This window comes from Diceros bicornis, chromosome 35 (genome assembly GCF_020826845.1).
Source record: "Diceros bicornis minor isolate mBicDic1 chromosome 35, mDicBic1.mat.cur, whole genome shotgun sequence".
NCBI classification, from domain to species: domain Eukaryota; kingdom Metazoa; phylum Chordata; class Mammalia; order Perissodactyla; family Rhinocerotidae; genus Diceros; species Diceros bicornis.
The window spans coordinates 27,527,254-27,535,545 of NC_080774.1; the positions used below are offsets into that span (position 1 = coordinate 27,527,254).

The 8,292-nt window shown below is 55.2% G+C and overlaps 1 pseudogene; it reads left to right on the forward strand.

The window, feature by feature from the left end:
- Nucleotides 1-5,318: 5,318 nt before the first annotated feature.
- On the forward strand, nucleotides 5,319-7,485 carry LOC131398600 (P2X purinoceptor 6-like; annotated as a pseudogene).
- Nucleotides 7,486-8,292: the final 807 nt, after the last annotated feature.

The following is an 8,292-nucleotide window of genomic DNA, read 5'->3' on the forward strand; positions in this document are numbered from 1 at the left end:
ACACTTACCATCTGTCTTTCTGATATAGCCATCCTATGGGTGTGAAATGATATCTCTCTGTGGGTTTGGTTGGTATTTCTCTGGTGGCTAGTGATGTTGACATCTTTTCATGTGCTCAGTGGCCATTTGTATATCTTCTTTGGAGAAATGTCTGTTCAGCTCATTGGCCCATTTTTAAATTGGGTTATTTGTCTTTTTATACCTGATTTGTCATAGTCCTTTATATATTCTAGGTATGTTTCTTATCAGATGTATGAGTTGCAAATTTTTCTCTATATTGTGGATTGTCTTTTTACGTTCTTAGTGTTGTCCTTTGAATCCCAAAACTTTTGCTTTCTGGTGATGTCTAATTTATTCATAATAGAGTCTTAAGTTGGAAATTATTTAGACATTAAATCATATCCTCATCAATATTTTGTTTATATAAATTAAAGGCCAAATGTGAAAGAGTTAGGGAAAGATTTGAATTAGTTCATTTGAAGATTCACTATAGATCCAACAGAACTCATCAGGGAAGATATCATTTCCCTGTTCAAATATTTCCTTATTATCCTTTTAATGTTCATGGGATCAGTAATTATAGCCCCTCTCTCATTTCTGATACTAGTAATTAGTGTTTCTCTCTTTTTTTTCTGAGTTAGCCTGGCTATAGGTTTATCCATTTTTTTCATCTTTTTGAAGAACTAGTTTTGTTTTTATTGATTTTTCTATTGATTTCCCATTTTCCCTGTCCTTAATTTCTGCTGTAATTTTTATTATTTCTTCTCTTTTCTTTGCTTTAGGCTTACTTTCTTCTTCATCTAACTTAGATTATTGTTTCAGGTCTTCCTTTTTTCTAATATGTGCATTTACTGCTATAAATTTCCCTCTGGGTACTGCTTTCACTGCATTCCACACATTTTGATTAGTTGTATATTCATTTTCATTTAATGGAAAATATTTGCAATTTCTCTTGAGACTTCTTTTTTATCCGTGTTTTGTTGAATCTCCAAATATTTTGGGATTTTCCAGCTATCTTTCTGTTTTTGTTTCCTACTTGTAAGTCCTTTTTAGTCTGAGAATATACTTTATATGATTTCTATTGTTTTTAATTTGCTGAGGTGTGGGGTTTTTTTACACAGAATGTGGTCTGTCTGGTGAATGTTGGGTGTGAGCTTTTGAAGACTGTGTATTCTTTGTTGGGTGCACTGTTTTATAAATGCGAATCAGATCCAGATGATGGTGAACCGTTCGGTTCGTCCTTACTGGTTTTCTCCTGCTGCATCTATCAGTTCCTGAGAGAGCAGTGTTTTCTGCTGTAGTGGTGGATTTGTCTATTTCTGTGTCTGTCCACTAGGATAGTGGATTTGTTTATTTCTCTTTGCAGTTTTATAGGTTTTTCCTCACATATTTTGATGTTCTGTTGTTAGAGGTAGGTATCTTAAGGACTGTTAAGTCTTCTTGGAGAAGTGGTCCCTTTAACGTTATGGAATGCCTCTCTTTATCCCTGAGAATTTTCCTTGTTCTGAAGTCGGCTTTGTCTGAAATTAATACAGGATGTGTATTCCTGGCTGATCTTGTTCTGTCCTTTACTTCTAACCTCTCTGTGGGTTTATAATGAAGGTGGGTTTCTTGTGGACAGCATGTGGTTCCTTCTTATTGTTTTAATGTCATCTGATGAAATCCGTCTCTTAATGGCTGTATTTAGACCATTTCTATTTAAAGTGAGGATTGATATAGTTGGATTAATATCCACCATGTTTGTAACTGTTTCTATCCATTGCTTTTGATCTTTCTTTTTTTTGTCTTACACTTTTTAAATTATTTTTTGTCTTCTCTAGTTTTAATTGAGCATTTTATATGATTCCTTTTTCCTTTCTTTTAGCATATCAATTATAGTTCTTTTAAAGTTTTTAAAATTTCCGTAGAGCTTACAATATAAATTTTCCACTAACCCTCAGTACCCTTTGAAATAACACTGTGTTTCTTCATGGTTAGTGCAGGTCCCTTATAACAGAGTCTCCCCAGTTCCTCCCTCTTATCCCTTATAAAACGGCTCTCCTACATTTCTCTTATCCATGAACTATTATCACTAAATTTATTTTTACAATTATTATTTTGAACGAAAGGAATCTGTTAGATCAGTTAAGAATAAGAAAAATACTGAACACTGTTTTATTTTACCTTCGTTTATTCCTTCTCTAAATTCTATACATCCGTCAGCTTAGTTTCTCCTGTGGGCTGGGAAAACCCAGCCCTGATCCCATTTCAGGAGGAGGTGGGACACCCTGTCATAGACAGTTTGGCTAGGTATTTGCATTTTAACATCTTTCTAGAAGTGGCTTCTGATGGTGGAACAACTGATGCTGTCAAGAGCATGTCCGGAATGACACGGGGCTGGGGGGCCCTTGCACTGCCCTGAAGGGGTCCCATGGAAGGATGGGCTCTCTGCTGGACAGGTGTCCCCTGCCCCCTCAGCCCCAGCCTGCTCCCTCCACCCGTGCCTAGAAACCCCGAAGGTGAGAAGACAGGCCTGAACCTCGGGCCCGAGCCACCTTCTGTCTTGAGGTTGGTGTCCAAATCCACGTGCGAACCCCGCCTCTGGCTCCGGGACCACTGCAGGACGTCCAGTGGAAACGGCCACCTCTTCCTGCTCTTCGTTCTCTCCAGACCTCTCGCAGGGCCCCCACAGGGTTATGCCCATTTCGCAGTCCTGGGCACTGAGGCTGGGACTGAGCCAAGCCCCTCCTAGAGCACTTCCGGAGTGCTGGCGGACCAACCGGCTGCATGGGCCAATCAACTGTGGCGTGCAGTGAACAGGCACCCCTGGCAGCCAGTAGAGACGCGCTCCCCCCAGCGGTAGTCGCCCTGGCAAAACAGTGTTGTTGGTGCTGCAGAAACCTGCGCTGGCCCGCACTGACCTTGAGCCTGCTCCTGGCCAGGGCACAGAAGGGCGCATCCCACGGGCCAGGCTCAGTGCTGGGCGCTTTGCAGGCGCTTGTTCCCATGCCATCCCGGGTGGGTCCAGCATCACCCCCTTCCGTGGACTGAGGACCATGCCTGACTCCAGAGCTGGGCCTTAGTCCCTGCACTTAGGGGGTGGGGCATCTCTGCCTGGCATCCCACAGGAGGGCCTGGGAGCCTTGTGGAGCCAGCCACCCTCCTCTCTGGAGCCACAGTCACGCTCCCATTTTGTGGGTCCCAGTTCTCTCTCAGGCTCCAGCGTCACACATGTGGCTTCCTCCTCCAGGAGCATTCCTCCCCAGCTGTGCTTGTAGAACTTCAGAATCTGCAGGTGTCAGCTCAGAGGTCCCTTCTTCCTGAAGCTTTCCTTGGCCCCTCCTCTGGGCCACTGCAACCCCCATTCCCCCATCTCAAAGTACCTATAACACCTGTCGTCCCCTCAGCCACCAAGGAAGTGAAGCCAAAGGGCAGGGGAGAGGGGCTGTTCCTCTCTGAGCCCCAGGGCCAGGCAGAGGGAGTCAGAGAGGAAGGGAGGCCCAGGGCAGCTGGGGGTGGGGACTGAGCCCAGGGAGGGGGTGGGGCTGGGTCCTGCCCCCAGTGGGAGTGTCCCTTTACCAGCTGCTGGCCTGGCCTGGCCTGGGCGCCTGCTTTACCTCCTGTTCAGCTGGGGCTGCAGCTGCTCTGCTGACCCTGCTCCCCGGCAGCAAGCACGACCTGAGAGCATGGGCTCCCAAGGGGCCGCGACAGGCTGGGGCCTTCTGGATTACAAACTGAGAAGTAGGTGATGACCAGGAACTGGGCGGTGGGCGCCCCGCAGAGGCTGCTGCAGCTCGGGGTCATGGTCTCCGTGGTGGGGTAAGAGAGTGGCTCCTGGGTAGGTTGGCTGGAGGGACCATGACTGGTCCTGCTGGGCTGAGGGTGGGGGTGTGATTCTTCAGGGGCTGGACTGGTGGCAGTGGAGGGGGCAGGTTGGGACAGGTTGGGGGCAGAAGGAAGGATCTCCGTCTGTCTAGAGGCAGCAGGTACAAGAGCAAGCTGTGTGCTCGTGTCCTCCTGTGTGCCCACCTGCCTCCTTTCCTGGGCCTTGTCCCCAGCCCCATGTTGGGCTCTGGGCACAGAGCAGAATGGGTCTCACTCTACCCAGGAGGCCGTGGGAGGGGCAGGAGGTAGTCCCTGAATCCTGTGAGAGCTGGAGCCCTGGGGTCCCTGAAAAAGACCACAGCTATGGCTGGGTCAGGGGAGCCTTTAAGGAGGGAGCTGGGTCTGGCCTGTGCAGGGTGTTTGGGGTGGAAATGGGGCTGGAGAAGAGGCGGGGGCCCTGAACGCTGTGCTGGGAGCCTACAGGGTGTAGGGGCTGAGTGGGTGGGGCCCAGCTCTGCCACTGCTCACCGAGTGCCGGGGACACACCACACTGCCCATTGCCTCCTCCCCAGGTGGGCCCTCCTTGCCACAAAAGGCTACCAGGAGCAGGACCTGGACCCCAGATTTCTGTCATCGCCAAACTCAAAGGGGTTTCTATGACCCCGATCGAGGAGCTGGGGAACTGTTTGTGGCACATGGCCGACTTGGTGAATCTGCTGCAGGTGGGTACCTTGGTGCTGCTGCCAGGCGCTGACACCTCTGACCCCACCCTTGCAGCGAGTGTGTGCAAGAGGGGCACGTGATGCCAGAGGGGGTGCTGGCGCTGTCACAGGGCCGGGCTCAGGAAGAGCCTGACAGAGGAGTGGCCCTGGGCAGGGCTCTCGGGGATATCTATGAAGTTTCCAGGTGGACAGGGGATGGGGCAGGAAGCCAGGCCAGAGGTACTGCGTTCACACAGGCTGCACCCGGAAGAGCAGGGGGTCTGGGAACTCAAGGCTTGAGCTTGAGGGAGGGGTGGAGGGGCAGGGGGCCAGGGCCTGGGCCTCCTGAATGCTCTCCTCCCTGACCTGGGCACTGTGGTCTGGCTCCTCCTCTGCCCTTCTGACCCCTTCTCCATCCACCCAGATCCTCTACAGCCCCAGTTTCCATCTCTGTTCTGTTGATGCCCCAGTTGTAGCCCCGGTGACCACCAGGCCCAAGCACAGCTGCCTCCTGATGCGCACCCACCACGTCCAAGGAGAAACCCTCTCCCTCTCTCAGTGCGGCCTCTTTTCGTCCACTGAGGGCCATGCTGTCTACCAGGACCAAAGCTGGACCCGGTTCCCCACCTCCCTGCCCCTCCCTCCTGTCCATTCCATTTCCTGACAGGTCTCCCTGCTGCCCCTGCTGTACCTGTGGTCTGCTTGTGGGCCCTCAGGTGTACTCCACACAGCAGCCAGGCTGAGCCCTCACAGGTGACACCATCAGAGCCTGCCAGCCCTTGCTTTCCACCCTGGGAAGGCTCCCTCCCCAAGATGGCGGCCAACAGGTCCCTGGCCCTTCTTGCCACCCTGGTGCTGCGATCCTCCTGCGGCCCCTGAGCCTGGGCCCCTGGACAACGGCATCCACCCTCCACCTGGCAGAACCATGTCTGTGCGAGTGCCTGACGCTTGAGGGTGCTTCCTCTCCGGGGTCTGATGCTCCCAGAAAGCTCGCCACCGTCCCCTCCTGGCTGATGCCCAGAACTCTGTGACCATGTGCAGGCACTAATGTCCCTGTTTCACAGCAGAGCAAGCAGGGAAGGGACTAGCCTGTGGTCCCTTGGCCAGTTTGTGGGGACCCACATCCCTACAGGCCCCTCTGACAAGGGTCCCGCCCTTTGTCTGCCACGTCCAGCACCTCCACCCTGGCATGAACTTGCCCTCCCAGACTCCCTCCACCTTCCCTATTCTGTCATCTGAATTGGACCAGAGGAGCTGGGCCTCGAGGAGTCACTTCTGCTGCCACCGGGGACAGAACTACCAGGAGGGCAGGAGTCTCGCTCTGCCTTGGAATACAGCACTGCACCCCGATCTGACGGGGCTGCTCACCCTCCCCCCTCTCACCACCTCCTTTTATTTGCACCCTCCAGCTTTCCCATGTGCCCCCAAACTCAGGGAACCCTGGGGGCTAAGCAGGGGAGGGGCACGTCCCTGGGGACAGCAGGGCTGTGTCACAAAGGGGAGACGCCCCCTGGGCCTGGACAACGCTGCTCTCTACCACCTCAGCACCCTCCATCCCACTGTGAACCGCTGGGCTGTCGAGGACTGTCCTGAGGGAAGACGGGGATGCACAGCCATGGTAACTGTGGGCCTGTCTTCCAGCGCCTCCACTGGGAGGGGGTTCAGGGGGCCGTGCTGGGACCCTGGGTGGCTCCCTCTTGCAGGCCCGGTGGTGCCTCTGTGTGTCTTCTTTCTGCCAACAGCCCCCTGCCCACTCCCTCCCCAGGCCCTGTGGAGACTTGAGGGCCTGGAGTTTGTCTTGTTTCAAGGAATAAAAACGGGCCAGTGCATGGAGTTCAATGGGACCCACAGGCCCTGTGAGATCCGGGGCTGGTGCCTCATGGAGAGTGACACTGTGCCCATGTAAGTGTCCCTGACACCCAGGGCAGGTCCCAGGACCAGCAGAGCCTGCCCCTGACCTCCCCCACCCCTGCAGGAAGCCCCTGCTGCTCCAGGCTGAGAACTTCATGCTGTTCATCAAAAACACCGTCACCTTCAGCAAGTTCAACTTCTCCAGGTCAGCATGGAGGATCCTGACTGCTCCAGATCCTCCTTGTCCCCTGTCTGGTCCTACCCCTGGCCCCACCCCCTCTCAGGTCCAATGCCTTGGAGACCTGGGATGCCACCTATATCAAGTGCTGCTACTGTGACCCAGGCTTTAGCCCCACTGCCCCATGTTCCACATGGGGGACCTCGTGGCCGCAGCTGGAGGGGTCTGTGAGGACCTGGTATTGCTGGTGGGTCTGTGGGGGGCAGGATTCCAGGAGGGCTCTGGGAGAGGGTCCCGGCCCGAGCGCTGGTGGACCACTGATGCGCTGTGTGCAGGGCGGGGCCGTGGGCATCCACGTCCACTGTGATTGTGACCTGGACGCCGGGGGCGTTGCGGCCCCGCTGCCCACCTGCTGCTCCTCAGCCAGGTCCCCCTCCACCTGTCCCCCTGTGGTGGCTGGGACAGACCACAGCCTGGCCCACCCCTCTGAACCCTCTGCTGTGTGTGGAGGGGTCCCCAGGGGCAGGAGGGAGTGCTCTCAGCTCCAGGTCCGCCTGCACAGGCTCCATCTGGCCTCCGTCCTGAGCCCTTTAGCATCCACCCCATATGTCCCCAAGCCCACTGCCGGTGTCTGTTTAGGGACCCTCCTGCCCTCATCCCCTCAGCAGGCAGGGAGCTTCTGAGAGGCAGGTCCCAGCTTGCTTGTCCCCTGTGTCCTCAGCAATGACACAGGGCTGAGATCCACGACTCGGGCTGGGGGTGGATGGAGTCGATGGATGAGGAAGATGAGGCCTGTGAGGGGCAACCCAGCCCAGGAGTGGGCAGAGCAGGTCACTAGACCCTCTCCTGCCACCAGGACAGCCGCTCACTGGTGGGAGGCCTCAGGCGTGGAGGCCCGGGGACTCCTCAAACTCTATGGGATATGCTTCAACATCCTTACCACTGGGCAGGTAGGGGCCAGGTTGGGGCGGGTGCGAGAGGGCAGGGTACGAGGTGGGACGAGGGCAACAGCCACAGCAGGAGAGGCTCAGCCCAGGTCTCCCTGAGGCAGGGAAGTTCGGGCTCATCCCCACAACCCTCACTCTGGGCACCAGAGCGGCTTGGCTGGGTGTGGTGGGTCTGGCCAATGTGGCTCCCTCTGGCTGCCGGCAAGCATGTGCCCCCTAAGTGTGCACCCGAGCCCCTGTGCTGACATGAGTCTCGGGGTGAAGGCTGAGGAGGCCACAGGACAGCAGGTTGGGGGTCAGGACGTGGGTCTGCCCTGCCTCTCCCAGATCACCTTCTTCTGTGACCTGCTGCTGTTTATGTGGACAGGGAAGCTCGTTTCTCCTGGAGGACCAAGTCTGAGGAGGGGAGCTGCGGGCCTGCCGGGACCCTGGGCCACACTTTGGAGGATGGTGGCTGGAGCCCCGGCCTGCTGTCCTCATCTGCAGGCAAAGGCCCTGAAGGGCACGGCCAACCCTGAGCAGACAGAGCCAGCTTCCCACCCCCACACCCGGCTGCCCAGGTGCCTTAGAGGGGGCCCAGCACCTGCCCCCACTGCTGCTGCTGGGAGCTGGACACCGTCTCCAGGGTGGCCCTGGCACCCACCCTCTGGCACATTCCTGAGGCCTGTAGCCTTTCTGCTGGTTCAGCGTTCAGGACTGGGAAGGGTGGGGACCCAACCTTGGGGACTGAGGCATGAAAGCCTAGCAGGACCAGGGCAGGGGTGGCAGGAGAATTCCACCCTTCAGTTCCCAGGCAGACTGCCCCTACCCC